Genomic DNA, 17,321 nt, shown 5'->3' with positions numbered 1-17,321 from the left:
TAGTATGTGAACAAAATACAAGTGCTAAGGGTAATTTGTTATTAATTTTTATTTAGAAATAATAGCTTTCCCACAGTGGCTGGCTTTAAACGGTTTCTTTTTTTTTTGGACATTATTTCACCAGCTTTAGAAAATATTCTTTCACGAGGCACAAATGAAGCTGGGGTGCAGAGAAATGTGAGTGCCAGTTTATATTTGGGTAGGTATTCTTTTGTGCCTCCCAGTACACTAATGGATTGTTCATTCTGTTGATGTTTGGTTCAGATAGGTACACACACACACTCACATTTATATTAAAGTAGTTTTTCTCCCTTACCTTATTGAAAGCAATCAAATCAAAATGTTCCCATACAGGGGAGGATCGCTCTTGTCGCGCAGGTTCCATCGCAAGCAAAGGACAAGGCTCGAAAAAAGATTGCACTTGTTGCGCACAGAAGTACAGGAGCCCGAAATCCACAAAATGTGAGAACAGGCGATCGCCATTGCGTCTTGCAGCCAATTATATACCGTAGTCTGTCCTGTTTTTGCAATGCGCGCCAAACGTCGGATCACTTCCGAAGCGCTCATGAGATTCAGCCGGCCGTCGGCGAGGCTTCCCACGTCGTCATTTCCGGGTTTTGCCGAAATGACGCGCGCCTCGCTACAAGCTTCGTGGAAACTCCCCTCCCATTACTCGACACAAGCTTCGGAACCTCGGTTCATTTCGTCCCATCACTAGTGTCCAGCTGTTGATTTGATATATATATTTTTTTTATTTAACTTCCTTTTTTTGAACTTTATGAACTCGAAAATAAACCTTTCTTTGGATTGAACTGTCGAGCATTTGGGTCCTTTGGTGCATCCTTGTCAATCAGCAAAGTGAAGGGAAGCATCCGGCCAGTGGTGGACTACTGCTTTTATGTTCCGTCCTGTTCATACAGCCGAAAGCCAAACACTGTGGCATACTTGGCACAGCCTTCTTCTAATGAATGTACCCTACCCGATTGGGAGCACACAAGCACAGATGTGCAGCAGACTGAGACAAGCAGATACACCAAACCAAACCAAAGTACGGCAACATACACCAATATACAAGAATAAGACAGAAAAAACAAAATTGTCCTTGCTGCTCATCCCATTACCCATTCCAAATCCCACCCCTCACAAATGTACCATTATTTAAAAAGGGAACTAAGTAGGCCTTCCAATTGTATAAACTGAATGGGACAAAGGCCTTGTTGCAACAGAGAAATAATCTATACCAAGCACAAAGGTTTGTGTCAAACCACTTCCAGGGAAACCAAAACACATTTGTCAAAGGTGACATCAGGCTCCTTTTGTGTGCATTGGCTCCAACCTGAGATCTGCATAGTAATTATCAGTCTCTGCATTCTGAGGAGGCATGTTGTGTAAGAGAATGACCTAGCTGGCCACTGTGCTGTGACCCTTATTTTGTGATTACAAAATGCTGGTTTGGAGGTCTGAATGTAATAAATTTGATCTGATGATTGACAGTAATGTTGTCAGGGGATTAGCTATTTTTCGTGTGGTTTTAAAGGGAACCTCAGACTTAACAATTGTGGCTTATTAGAGCCTACAAGTCTATCTTTTACTAAAATATGTTATTAGAAACACATAAAATATTTCCATTGACTAAAAAAAAAAAAAATATTTAATACATGTTTGACCTACGGAGGGTGCCATGTTTTATGGACCCTCGGTGTGAAGACTTAGATTGTCACTGTCACTTGATTAACACTACCCTATTACTGCAATTCCTACTAAGCAGCGAGACGTACAACACATGTGCTCATCGTTTTAAAGCGGCGAGTACTTACTGTGTTTTTATTAAATTTTTTTATTACCTGTTCTCGGCCACAAAATACTTTTTGCATGTGTTTCCCTCATGCTTTTATGCACTGTGTTTTCTTTTAGGAGCTTTAAAGCAGATTTTTGATCCGTTGACCATATTAATCACGTACCATATTTAATAAACCACCCTTATTTGATATTACTACGTTCAAGTATTTTCTTAAGGCATCTTGAGTATGTTCTGTCTGTATGCATCTAAACAAAACAAGCTGAAAGCACACGGTAGTACTTTGGGTGTCAAATTCACCTCTTGTAGGACGTTTTGCCGTTGTAGCACATTTTGGCCAAACAGTTTTTTTTTTGTCCAACTCTCGTAACATCTCATCCCGTCTTTCCTGTTCATTTTGCATTTGTTGCTCGTTATGTGACATATCGACAGTGCTGTCATGCTCATTAATGTACCTCTCGAGTTCAAATTAAAAGGGTTGAACAGATGACATGTTTATGTTGCTAGAGTCATACTCTGGAAGCCCGGCAGCATAACCATGTGACGTCACCGCCCTGCGACATCAACAACAATGGCGACCTACTAGGTACACCAATTTCACAAATTGTATAAAAACGAAAACATCAAGAAGGGTAGTATCAAATTTAACTCATACTAACGTTTATCTTTTAAGAACTATACATCTTTCTATCCATGGATCCCTTTAAAAACATTGTAAATGTGGAATAATATCTAGTAAAGAGTCAAACATTTACACAGTAGGGTAGTGTACTCGTAGGAAATCCTACTGATGTTTCACTTTCACATCTAGTGACACGGCAGCTAAAAAGTTGAACAACGAGCTTAATAATTTGGGCTTATTATAGAACCTTGGCTCAGTGCTCAGCTTAATGAATAGCACATTCATCATGAAGCAGATGTGTCTTATACTGCATTTTCAAAAGCCTGTAGTATTGTATCAGTGGCTTTTAAGTTGTCTCTCTCCTGTGATTCAAAAGGAAGAATATTCTACGTTAATTAATCGTCGTTAGAATTGTACAGACAAATGTATTTACAGTAGGGGTCCTACACAAGTGTAAATCAGCAACTTGGTTATATGCTCTCAATAATTCATGCTGTCTTTGTCAGTGGTGGGGGCTTGAGAGTACTTTCCAGGTCATACTAGCTTTTGCAGAAGTAGCTCTGGTGCCAAATGTACAGTTTCTATTGGCCTAACTGAAGGAATCTGACCTTTTAGCCAGACTGTCGGAATCACGCCAACCGAACCGCCGGACCTGCGCTGGCGCAGCTCCAACGACCCGGGCCGGCAAAACCCCGTCAACCCGGCCAAAAGGCCAAACTTCGCATGTTCACCCTTAGTCTTAACCCCTTGTACCGACTCCATTTTAAAAGCTGGAAAAAGGCTTCGAAACAAAAGTTTCAAACAATTTATTCAGGTCGACAGCGATCAAAAGGCAAGGCAAAACAGCAACAGACCCAGGCGAGAAGGCAGACTGGTTCCAGGGTTGCCATTCCACAAGTCAGCAAAAGATTCCTGAGAAAAAATGACAATGATTAGTTAAACATTCAGTCTTTTTCAAGGCTCTCGCAGGGCGGGCCGTGGGCAGAAAGAGGGGTGTGTTTTGAGTCTTCTTCTGTTGCAGATTTGGGCGGTCAAGTTCGTGTTTCACCCTTGCTGGGTAATAATTAATGAGGCAACTGAGGTGAGTGGTTTGGGGCGCCTCACTGTTTGAGAGGCGCTGAGCTATGAAACTTGGAGTTCTTTTTTATCGGGTGTTGTGGTAGTACAGGACGTCCCGCAAATTGTTCTGTACTGTCCTGAAGAGCTGATTGCGGGATTTGGTGTTGCAGACGTTGGCTTGTAGATCTCTTGCCTATCACCTGATAGTCGGCGTCAATCTGCATGACGTGCATGATACACGTCTATGGGTTCCGTGGTCAGAAGGGGTCCTGTATCTGTTCTGCTCTTTATCTGCATGTTGTCTTGGCGCTGCAAATTCTAATCATTTCAAGTCCAACTGTTCTTAGTATCAAATATATTCTGCTCGTTTTTCTTAAACAATGATATTAATGCTATTTATTTTATTTTGGGTGCATTAGATTAATACAGTCAAACAGTAAATATGAGAAAAGATTGGTTCAATAAATGTTGCAATTAGAGGACATGCAATTGTCTTTTAATAGTTCAAAAAATTCAGTCAGGTGCATGACGCACACGTTGGGCTTCTGTGGTCAGAAGGCATCATGTATCTTTTATGCCCTATGTCAAATATATCCTGCTTGTTTTCTTTAAACTATGATATAAATGCTATTTATTTTATATTGGGTGTGTTAGAGGAATACAAACAGTAAATACGAGAAAAGATACTATTCCGTCATTAGCTCTGGTGCCAAATTTACAGTTTCTATTGGCCCAACAAATGTGCCTAACCTAATTTTCAACAAAATCCAAAAATACAGTAACCCTTACCCTTTATTCAGATACTTGAATAATTGCAATATATCATGGTATTTTCTGATACATTACAAGTAGTACATCAACCATCTTGGTTCCGAAGCTTGTTTTCTTGACATATTTCCTCCTGTCTCATTGAATCCTGCCTACTAGCCATACATTGTGCATTTTTTGTTCAGCAGGCGTGAACATTGCCCTATTTAAAGACACCCTACATGGCGTCTGAAACGCAATGCCGCTGACCCCTGCACTGAGCACCCCCCAACTTCTTTGAGTTTTTTTTTTTTTCAAAACCAACAACAAATCGCCATCATTGTGGCTCTCAGATGCTGCAGGCCATAAGCGATTGTTTATATGAGACCTAAAAAAGAGCAGCATGGTCAGCCAGCTACTTGAATGCCAATGGTGACCTATATATAAAACAGGCTTCACCTTTGCCTGCTTCTATAGTTCAAAAAAGGATGGCGTTTTTGGGGTGACGATTTAATTTAAAATTAGTATACAACATAAAGCCCATGTGTTTGTGACCATTTGCTTTGGAAATTAACTGTGCCAATGAAGCTTAAGTCAACGTCTCCCTGAACTCTACGATCATGATAACTCAAAGTTGTCCATGGATAGATTGATTCACATTAATACTGTGTTTTAGTGGATGCAGGTGAAGCATTGGGAGTGGTTCCCCAAGGAGGATGAAGGAGAGTCATGCAGAAAAATTATTGCGACTCCTCAACCTTATTATCTTTGCCTTAATGACTCAAGCGTAAGAATCAATACAGCTGGACTGGCACAAGGTCCATTCGCAGGAAGTGGATATCTTCAGAGCATCCATTATGGATGAGAGGAGGAAGGATGAGGGGCAGAGCCATTGTATCAGAGGGGGTTATGGTGAAAGGATGTTTCATTGTAAACATTTAGAAGGTCACAATGAATGCAAGCAAATATGTCGAAGGTCTTTTAGGAACCGCTTGCTCAAGATGCTTTGGAGAGGTTTATTTTCCCAGCAAGATTCATCCCGCTATTGTCACAATTTCACTTCACAATTTTTATGGCTACCGATATACTGTACCGTAATTTTCGACTACAAGCCACTATTTTTTTCCCTCATTTTGAATCCTGCGGCTTATAGTCCGGTGCGGTTTATTTGTTGTTTTATTTGGGTGAATAGATAAGACTCTGACAGCGGCATCATAAGACTATCATAAGACCGTCATAATTATGACATGACACTATCATAGGCGTTACCTGAATGCTTATGTCATTAAGTGTCATCCGGCATATTATGTCACTAACTCCATTTATGTCCGGCTTGGATCTTTTACATCCATTCAAAAGTGAGATACAGTGGGGAAAATAAGTATTTAGTCAACCACTAATTGTGCAAGTTCTCCCACTTGAAAATATTAGAGAGGCCTGTAATTGTCAACATGGGTAGACCTCAACCATGAGAGACAGAATGTGGGGGGAAAAAAACAGAAAATCACATTGTTTGATTTTTAAAGAATTTATATGCAAATCATGGTGGAAAATAAGTATTTGGTCAATACCAAAAGTTCATCTCAATACTTTGTTATGTACCCTTTGTTGACAATAACGGAGGCCAAACGTTTTCTGTAACTCTTCACAAGCTTTTCACACACTGTTGCTGGTATTTTGGCCCATTCCTCCATGCAGATCTCCTCTAGAGCAATGATGTTTTGGGACTGTCGTTGGGCAACATGGACTTTCAACTCCCTCCACAGATTTTCTATGGGGTTGAGATCTGGAGACTGGCTTGGCCACTCCAGGACCTTGAAATGCTTCTTACGAAGCCACCCCTTTGTTGCCCTGGCTGTGTGCTTGGGATCATTGTCATGCTGAAAGACCCAGCCACGTCTCATCTTCATTGCCCTTGCTGATGGAAGGAGATTTTCACTCAAAATCTCTCGATACATGGCCCCATTCATTCTTTCCTTTACACAGATCAGTCGTCCTGGTCCCTTTGCAGAAAAACAGCCCCAAAGCATGATGTTTCCACCCCCATGCTTCACAGTGGGTATGGTGTTCTTCGGAATTCAGTATTCTTTCTCCTCCAAACACGAGAACCTATTCTGGATCATCCAAATGCTCTCTAGCAAACTGCAGACAGGCCTGGACGTGTACTTCTTCAGCAGGGGGACGCGTCTGGCAGTGGAGGATTTGAGTCCCTGGCGGCTTATTGTGTTACTGATAGTAGCTTTTGTTACTGTGGTCCAAGCTCTCTGTAGGTCATTCACTAGGTCCCCCTGTGTGGTTCTGGGATTTTTGCTCACCATTGTTGTTATCATTTTGACGCCACGCGGTGAGATCTTGCATGGAGCCCCTGATCGAGGGAGATTATCAGCGGTCTTGTATGTCTTCCATTTTCTAATAGTTGCTCCCACAGTTGATTTCTTTACACCAAACATTTTACCTATTGCAGATTCAGTCTTTCCAGCCTGGTGCACGTCTACAATTTTGTCTCTGGTGTCCTTCGAAAGCTCTTTGGTCTTGGCCACAGTGGAGTTTGGAGTGTGACTGACTGAGATTGTGGACAGGTGTCTTTTATACCGATAATGAGTTAAAACAGCTGCCATTAATACAGGTGACAAGTGGAGCCTCGTTAGAAGCCAGAAATCTTGCTTGTTTGTAGGTGACCAAAAATGTATTTTCCACTCTAATTTGGAAATAAATTCATTAAAAATCAAACGATGCGGTTTTCTTTTTTTTTTTTTTTCCCCCCACATTCTCTCTCTCATGGTTGAGGTTTACCCATGTTGACAATTACAGGCCTCTCTAATATTTTCAAGTGGGAGAACTTGCACAATTGGTGTTTGACTAAATACATATTTGCCCCACTGTAATTTTCCGGAGAACACTAAATGAAATCTGTTATAAGCATTAATTAATGCCCATGACAGTTTCATGTCATAATCATGACAGTCTTATGGTGCCACTGTCATTTAAAGTGTTACCAAATACCATAACCTGAAATTAATGAAACAACCGGAACAGTAAGAAATAATTAGCGCAGAAAATGAATTTTGATTGTTATTTACATCTGTAGAGCAGCAATGCATGCTAGGAGGCATGTTGGATGACAACAGTGTTGACAGCAGGTGGCAGCAGAGGTTGACTGTCTCCCCCAAGGAAGCAGTGATGGCCAAATGAAGCTTCTTGGAGCAATGATGGTGGTTCATGTGAGTGAGGACAGCTGTGGTTTATAGTCCAGTGCGGCTTATCTGTGAACAAATGCCATTTTCTTGCCAAATTTGGTGTTTGGCGGCTTAAAGTCAGGTGCACCTTATAGTAATTATAGTACTCAACAGAATACTTTGTGTCATAGTTTTGTTGTGGTTACAGCAGTGAAGTTGTGAAATGCTTTTTCCACCATAATGAGCATAGTGTAACCTGGAGCCTTTCCACTTTGAACAGAAACGTGTGCCACAGCTGTCACAGCATAGTAGAACACACGCCCGAGGTTGTGAAATCCCAGATTGTGCAAATGTGTCAATGAATGTTGTGTAATGGGGAAGTGAATATAATTTTTTATTCATTTCAATGGCAATCTACATGACTGAGGCATCAGTAGTGGGGAAAAAAAGTTTTATACACGTCTTATTTACTATTTACAGTAATTTTATTCACTTTTGAAAGACTGCTGCACTTTTGACTTTTCCAGTTAAATGTTGAACTTTGTTTCTCCTATTAAAATATTGATGCCACCTAACTGGTGTTCTCCTACATTGCTGAACCGCACCTCCTGAGGCTTAGTCACAAGTAGGGCACACTGCAAAAGGTTAAGGATACTGTGTGTGAATGTGTGTGGGTGGAAGAGTGAAAGATTGGCGATGCAGACCATGAGTGCCTGCGATAGAGGAGGGCACAGTGCCATGACAGCAGTTGCAAACCAGCACCAGACGTTTATCCTCAAGCATTCTGTGAGAGCTGTGTGTGGCATGAGCAGTTTCTTATGAGTTACTGTTTCTGTTTTAACATTCAGTGCAGAGAGAAAATCTGCACGATACTCTGCCTGTCATGCTGGTGTTGACATTTTGTGTACATGTGCCTTTTCATTTCAAGTTAGTATTTGGCATAAGCGGAGTTTAAGGGAGGGGCAGAGGGTCCAGGCCCCCCCTCTAGTGGCCGAAATTGCATGTAATTGACTTTCCTATATATATATATATATATATATATATATATATATATAAGGTTGTAAAGCAATAAAACAAACAACAAAAATGGATGAAATGAACAAAAAAATTAGGGCTGTCAAACGATTAAAATTTTTTAATCGAGTTACTCACAGCTTAAAAATTAATTAATCGTAATTAATCACAATTAATCGCAATTCAAACAATCTATAAAATATGCCATATTTTTCTGTAAATTATTGTTGGAATGGAAAGATAAGACACGGATATATACATTCAACATACTGTACATAAGTACTGTATTTGTTTATTATAACAATAAATCAACACGATGGCATTAACATTCCGTTAAAGCGATCAATGAATAGAAAGACTTTTGGTTCTTAAAAGATAAATGTTAGTACAAGTTATAGAAATTTTATAATAAAACCTCTCTTAATGTTTTCGTCTTCATAAAATTTGTAAAACTTTAAATCAAAAAATAAACTAGTAGCTCGCCATTGTTGATGTCAAAAATTACACAATTCTCATGATGCTTAAACCCATAAAATCAGTCACACCAAAGCGCCAGCAGAGGGAGACAAAAAACACAAGTAACAAGTGGCCATTACACTGTACTGTCATTTAAATCTATTTGAACGGGGCAAGTGCGTTAATTGCGTCAAATATTTTAACGTGATTAAAAAATTAATTACCGCCCGTTAACGCGATAATTTTGACAGCCCAAAAAAATAATTTTTTTTTTACAATGGGTTTTTTCGAACGGATTTGCATATTATTTAAAAAAATAAATAAATAAAAATTAGGGGAGGGCAATTTTATTTTTCAAGTGATTATTTTCTTTGTTTGAAAATATTTTTTTGATTGAAGCAATTTTTTTGGCAATTGAACGATTTATACACAAGTCACACAAAAAGGATTAATAAAATCAAAGAAAATGTTCAGATGCAAATATGAGTCTCAAATATTTTTCGCATTCAAAACCTTTTTTTCTATGATTGCAATTTTTCTTTTTTTGATTGAAGTGATTTTTGTTTTGAAAATATATTTTTTGTTTGAAGCGACTTATTTTTTGATTGAATAATAAAGACACAAATGTCCTAGCCAAAATGTGGCCCAAACGCAAAACATTACTTCAATCAAAAAAACGTTGCTTCAACCAAAAAAAATTGACTTCAATAAAAATAAAAATAAAAAATCCAAAGAAAAATAGCTTTCAATGCATTTTTTTTTGGTTTGAAATATTTTTGCATTTGAACACATTTTTTTTTTTTTTTTTTTGATCGAATAATGAAGACACAAATCTACCTCCATATGGCTCTGCCCAGGTGATACAATTTTTGACTGGGGTGACTACATTGGCACGACACCGGCGGGCGTAACATATTCAATGGATGATGATCTTGGCGAAAAGTATAGCTGTCCTAAGCAGCCTGATTTAGAATTCCCCTCAAGAATGATGGGAAACAAAAAAACGCACATTTCAACTTATTATTATAAATATTCTTGTAAGTTAATTTTATTGCTGACACTGCGTTTTGGGGTCATTAACATGTTGTGCCCCCCCGGCCCCAAAAGTCAAACTCCGCCTATGGTATTTGGAAAAGTTCTTAAGTAAAAATTTTCCTTCGTGTCAAAGGCTTCTAAGTGAGAATCAGTGTTGTTCTATATGTTGTGACATACTGTATACAATGAACAAATTGCCTGCCATTGCTAGCGAAAGACGTCCAATCCATTTGAACAATTGCTGTCAATGGCACTAAAAAAAGTTAACTTCATTCTGAATCGGTTTCTTTTCTACTCCATCTTTGAGCAACCAAGGCAGTCATAAAATATTGATTGTTGGACTTGTATTTCCCACCCATGCTACTGTGCATAAAGTGGTTAATTCATAACAAAATTTGCCCTATATGCTCATTTAAGAGGAAGTAGTTATCTCCAGTACATACAGTATACGTTGACAGTCATGTTTTGCCCCCATATGTACATTGTTCATTCATGTATGTTGTGACAAACTGTGAGTGTTTTCCATGTCAGTTTTATATTACTGACATTGTTATCTTTAGGAATAAGAATAAGCTTTTTTTTTTTCTTGTGCTTGGGGTGATTTATGCAAGCGCAAGGCCCGAGCGTGTGCACAAGGTTTTTAGATTAGTAGGTCAAGGCAAATGAGCAAAGTGAAGGTTTGACTAAATGAGGTTGAAAGATTTCGATCATAATGATTCTGTCCTGGTTGTTCTTCATTTATACTCTCGCCGCACAATTATCTTTCAAATCCATTAAGTGTAGACTGATCAAAGTGCATTGAATTCGGACCACTTTGAATGGCTAAATGTGATGAGGCTGAACAATATACAGTACATACATATTTTATATTAGATTTTATACTTTTACACTTGCAAGTCACTTTTGAGATTTTAACTTATCTTGCACTGTAAATGGAGATGCTGCACAATTTCATTGTACAACTGTATAATGACAATAAAGGGCTTTTCTATTATATTGTATTGTATTCTATAAATTTACTACAGTGAAATTTGTTGTCATACCATAGGAGGCATGGGCATCATTCCAAATTAAAACTAGCCCCCTCTAACTTCCTCTACCATTTGGATCTGTTGAGGTTTGTATTTTTTTTTTAACTCCTTTTTTGGAGAATGTGCAGCAATTATTTTACCTTTAAACATCAGCTCTCAGTATTTAATTTAATGTGAATGATTAACATAAAAGGCCAGTCCAGTTGACTACATTCTGTGTGAAAGACTGTTCTCCTTTGACAACTGCTCATCAATACCAAGCGCAGACTGTCGTTCATTCCTCCAAACCACTTAATACTTCTCGTAATCGCTGCAGAAAAAAAGCTTTGTGGGCAGGCTGAGGTCAAATTGATGTCTTTGTCTTTTGGCTGCTTGCAGTGATTCCAATCTTCTCTTCAGCCTTGTCGCTGTTAAAAGCTCGATGGAAATAGTAATTCCCTTTTCAAGCAACTCACAATTTCTAGATAAAAAAAAAAAAAAAAAAAATACATGGGATCGAATAACTTCAGATCATAATAAGGCTTTCTCCAAAAGAAAATGGAGGGAATATTAAGTCAACCTGTGTCCACTTACCCCTATGTAAGAATTTGTGTATTGTTTTGTTGTTTACATTCTTGTTAACACTCTGTGGAAGTATTTTTTTTTTCATGTGGTCTCTCAGTGTAAACACAGCCTTATCAGATATGTGTCTTGTTGAAATGTACATGTAAAAAACAAGCTAATTTATTCATGGTGAGCAGGTGGGTAATCAAGATTCACTGACCTGTTAAGCGTCGGCGCACATTTAAGTGGGACACACTTCAGGAGCGCACTTAAATGTTTTCCTGTCAGTCGGGAATCACGCAAAAACAACAATACAGGTAGACCCTGGTTTACGAACGAGTTTCCGCGTACGTCAGAAATAACCCTTTAAATACCCCAAAACACCCTGTAAATTAAAAAATAAAATAAAATAAATAATAAACAAAAAAACTATCCAAAAACATGTACAATGATCCCTCGTTACTTCGCGCTTCAAAAATCGCGTAGTCTCCCTCACCCTCTACCTTCCCTCTCCCTTTGTTGGTCACTGGAGTTGCTTAATAAGGTTAACGATGATTGACAGACGTTTTAATATTTGATCTTGCCAGAGAAGCGAATTTCAAAGCGCAGCATGCGTCAATCATCGTTTAACTTATTAAACAGTTACTGTTGCAACTCATTGTGTGTAAGTGAGCAGCTGAGGAGGATTTAAGTGCACTCACTCAATCAAGTATTTAATAAAGCCAAGCATTTTTCTGCTTTGTTGTTGTTTAAAAATAATTCGGTGGGACCGAAACATGTTTAAACCTTATCATAATTATTACATTTGAAGTGCTTGAAAACAATTTATTAATATTTAAAAAAATTTTTTTAAAATCGTTGTCTCGCCCACCCGGGCGGTATGGTTTCTCCTTTCAAGCTCGGGTAGAGGACCCTGGTGAATATATATATCCCCAAACTTTTTTGCACCACGGGCCGGTGTTATTTGGGTCTTTTTTTTCACGGACCGGTGTTCTGACAAATTCTGCAACCCATCAAAAATTTCAACGATGCGGTTCTGCGCATGCGCGTAACGTTAAACATAGCCGCAAAATGCGCCAATGCAGCGATTCCAAAGTAAACACTACAAACTTTCTTGAAAGAAAGGAATATTAAGTTACGTTTGATCATGGAAGGACTTGTAGAAAAGTTCTCCTCAGATACATCCAGCCATGTAAGCTGCACAAAACAACTCCACACCGCTCTCACCATTAACGACTTCGACTTGTCGTTAAACATTAATTAAGAAGCCCGCTTTACAAAAGATACGATGTTGGAAATTGTAGCAAGGTTTTCAAAGCTCTTGTAGCGATGTCAGGATAAGTTTATCTTCCTGTTGCACAGACATGCTCGAATCACTCGGTTTATTCACAAACTGGTCACGAATCCATTCCTTCGCCGTTCGTGGGTCTTCGAGGTTGTAGGCTCATCAGGTGCCCTTTTCGCCATAAGAATATCTCCAAAGATGTCTGTTTTCCAGTCATCTTCGCTCGTGTGGGGGCTAATTATTTCCGGGAACAAATGTGCTGCGCCTGCGGCCGAGCAATATGTTATTATCGAGGAGAAGCGCACAAAGATATATTATATACACAAACAAGATGTACTGCTAGCAGTCCAATCAATGGATTTCTATGACAACATTCTAATCTATCCCGTAGTATTATAACTACAGTAAACAGGGATATTGGTGTTTTAAGCAGGGGCACAGGGTTAATTCAGCCAGAATGCGGTCGTTATTAAATTATTATTTCTATGCGGCCCGGTAGCAAATGCGCCACGGACCGGTACCGGTCCGCGGCCCGGCAGATGGGTACCCATTCTATAGAACACACACACCTCCGAATTTTTTGTTTTTTGCTACTTTGTGTTTTTTCACTTATCGTGGCGGATTGTGGTCCCCATTAACCGCGAAAAACGAGGGATCACTGTATTATACGTCATTGTACTGTCCTCGCCAAGACATCGAGTCCTAGCTACACAGTGAGCTAAGCTCCGAAATGACGATGTCAGAAGTCCGTGTGGTTTGCTGTCTTTATAGATCTGGTCATGACATCAACACTAAAATAAAATGAACTTAAATCAGTCTCATCTTCAATAACAGCAATTCAAATTTGCATTTACAAGTAGCTGCTGATGCAGCAATTAGCATGAATCAGTTAGCGTCCGCACATCAAAAACAATCACATAAACTCGACCCAAGTATTTGAACACAATTGAAAACGCACAATAGATAATAATAAACAGTACAAAACACAGTATATACAGCCATCACTTATGGATGCTTCACAAGCAAAAAATGTACACGCAGGCTGTCACCTCTTTCATTCGGCTACTCTGTGTGTGCAGGATGCGCTCGCTTCCTGGTCTACGCTTCCTGCGCCAAAATAAAAGCACGCATTTCAAAACAAAAGTCAACATAAATTTTTTTTTTTTTTTTTTAAACGATCAGAGGCACGCGTCGTAAAGTTGAAATCGCGTAAGTCGGGTCTGTCGTAACCCATGGACTAACTGTAATGGACACTTTTTGCGGGATTTTGCTATCCCAATTTATATATTTTACTTTACTTAAAGCTGAATCTCTGATTCGACTGCCCAAATCAGCTTGGATGAAAATCCCACTAAATCTGCCCAAGCTTAAGTACTATCGACTGTACTCGTTAAAATGCATGTACAGTACATTTATACATGCTTCGGTTTTGTGCCAAAGAAAATGTATCCAAAAGGGGAAGAAAAAGGAAGCAAGTCTGGGGTCTTAGTCTTTTCAAAGAATACTTCACAAGAGAGCATATTAATATGTATCTCTCCTCCTTCATACACACGCTTCCTTCATTTTTCGGCAGACACGTGACAGCACATCATGTGTGATAGTAGGGGGTGTGAAAGCAGGGCAATGCAGATTTCAGACTTAACGCACATGACTTGGCGTTGCAATCAAAGTGTCTGTTAAATCACCAGACTTACAAAAAAAAAAAAAAAATGAAAGGGAGTGTGAAATACTGTTATTCCTTCATTTCTTTTCGTTGAGCCCCAATTTGGCGATTACAGGGTAAATGATTTTCCAATTTCACTGAGATCAATCGCAAATTAAAACAAGTTCAATGAAGGAGTAAGGGGAAGAAAAACACACTGCTGATGGAAAACTGTTCATTTATTCATGCTCCGTAACATTTTGTGTAATACAAAATCTAAAAAATGTTTGATCTAGATTCTAGTTACCCGAATCCGTTAAAAAAAAAAAAAAAAAAATCCATATCTTTATTAATAATAAACCAAATAAAAAGACAATATTTTATATACAGTGCCTTGCAAAAGTATTCGGCCACCTTGAATCTTGCGACCTTTCGCCACATTTCAGGCTTCAAACATAAAGATATGAAATTTAATTTTTTTGTCAAGAATCAACAACAAGTGGGACACAATCGTGAAGTGGAACAACATTTATTGGATAATTTAAACTTTTTTAACAAATAAAAAACTGAAAAGTGGGGCGTGCAATATTATTCGGCCCCTTTACTTTCAGTGCAGCAAACTCACTCCAGAAGTTCAGTGAGGATCTCTGAATGATCCAATGTTGTCCTAAATGACCGATGATGATAAATAGAATCCACCTGTGTGTAATCAAGTCTCCATATAAATGCACCTGCTCTGTGATAGTCTCAGGGTTCTGTTTAAAGTGCAGAGAGCATTATGAAAACCAAGGAACACACCAGGCAGGTCCGAGATACTGTTGTGGAGAAGTTTAAAGCCGGATTTGGATACAAAAAGATTTCCCAAGCTTTAAACATCTCAAGGAGCACTGTGCAAGCCATAATATTGAAATGGAAGGAGCATCAGACCACTGCAAATCTACCAAGACCCGGCCGTCCTTCCAAACTTTCTTCTCAAACAAGGAGAAAACTGATCAGAGATGCAGCCAAGAGGCCCATGATCACTCTGGATGAACTGCAGAGATCTACAGCTGAGGTGGGAGAGTCTGTCCATAGGACAACAATCAGTCGTACACTGCACAAATCTGGCCTTTATGGAAGAGTGGCAAGAAGAAAGCCATTTCTCAAAGATATCCATAAAAAGTCTCGCTTAAAGTTTGCCACAAGCCACCTGGGAGACACACCAAACATGTTGAAGAAGGTGCTCTGGTCAGATGAAACCAAAATTGAACTTTTTGGCCACAATGCAAAACAATATGTTTGGCGTAAAAGCAACACAGCTCATTACCCTGAACACACCATCCCCACTGTCAAACATGGTGTTGGCAGCATCATGGTTTGGGCCTGCTTTTCTTCAGCAGGGACAGGGAAGATGGTTAAAATTGACGGGAAGATGGATGCAGCCAAATACAGGAACATTCTGGAAGAAAACCTGTTGGTATCTGCACAAGACCTGAGACTGGGACGGAGATTTATCTTCCAACAGGACAATGATCCAAAACATGAAGCCAAATCTACAATGGAATAGTTAAAAAATAAACGTATCCAGGTGTTAGAATGGCCAAGTCAAAGTCCAGACCTGAATCCAATCGAGAATGTGTGGAAAGAGCTGAAGACTGCTGTTCACAAACTCTCCATCCAACCTCACTGAGCTCGAGCTGTTTTGCAAGGAAGAATGGGCAAGAATGTCAGTCTCTCGATGTGCAAAACTGATAGAAACATACCCCAAGCGACTTGCAGCTGTAATTGGAGCAAAAGGTGGCGCTACAAAGTATTAACGCAAGGGGGCCGAATAATATTGCACGCCCCACTTTTCAGTTTTTTATTTGTTAAAAAAGTTTAAATTATCCAATAAATTTTGTTCCACTTCACGATTGTGTCCCACTTGTTGATTCTTGACAAAAAATTAAAATTTTATATCTTTATGTTTGAAGCCTGAAATGTGGCGAAAGGTTGCAAGGTTCAAGGGGGCCGAATACTTTTGCAAGGCACTGTATATTATTTTATTTATTATTACTATTTATTATTTATTTATATATTATTATATTATTATATATATTTATATATATATATATTATATATATTTTATTGATTATACACACTTTATAACAACATGACAACACAGAACAAAACAAAACAGTCCACAAATGAAATAATTTCACACATTAGGATACCACAGGTAGTTGTACACCTTATTTGTCAATAAAGTCCAATAAAGGTTTCCATAATTGCTCAGAATCATCTGCCTTCCCTCTCACTACATAAATTAGTTTTTCCAGCATAACAAAGTTTGTCATTTCCCTAATCCAGTGATTTATTGGAGGTGTGTCCATTTTCTTTAAAAATAACGCAATGAGCCTCCTGGCCTGTAGCAGTCCAAAATCACTCAAAGTCTGTTTTTTCTGCAGATCACAGTCTCAGTTTATAAACAATTTTGCATTATACGGTACGTCAGTCTCAACAATATATGATATAATACGCCCCACTTCTGTCCAATACCTCTGCAAATTAGGGCAGTCCCAAACACAGTGTAAGAGTTCCTCGTTCTTCTATACATTTAATGCAGGTGTCTGGAATATCGGGGGACCAGCTGTTTAACTTTAACAGGTGTGATGTATACTCTCATCAGCCATTTTTATTGCAATAACCTCATTCTTGTGTTAATAATTTGTTTTGGGGCTTTTAAATATGCCCTGTTCCATTCTTCCTCTGTTATTGCCTCCCCAAGTTCAGATAGCCATGCTTCCAATCTATCAGTTGCGTTTTCATCATCACTCTTTACCAACACCGAATAGTACAGTGGGGCAAATAAGTACCGTAATTTTCGGACTATAAGCCGCCACTTTTTTCCTTCATTTTGAATCCTGCGGCTTATAGTCCAGTGCAGCTTATTTG

The 17,321-nt window shown here is 38.9% G+C and overlaps 1 protein-coding gene across 1 annotated transcript in view; it reads left to right on the top strand.

Annotated features, from left to right (window-relative positions):
* The window catches only part of cntn1a (contactin 1a), a 169,980-nt gene that overhangs the window by 52,332 nt on the left and 100,327 nt on the right, over positions 1 to 17,321 (top strand). The window lies entirely within an intron of this gene.

The sequence above is a fragment of the Corythoichthys intestinalis genome, chromosome 5 (assembly GCF_030265065.1).
Source record: "Corythoichthys intestinalis isolate RoL2023-P3 chromosome 5, ASM3026506v1, whole genome shotgun sequence".
NCBI classification, from domain to species: domain Eukaryota; kingdom Metazoa; phylum Chordata; class Actinopteri; order Syngnathiformes; family Syngnathidae; genus Corythoichthys; species Corythoichthys intestinalis.
The sequence above is the reverse complement of the archived record's forward strand: the minus strand, read 5'-3'. Positions and strand labels throughout refer to the sequence as shown.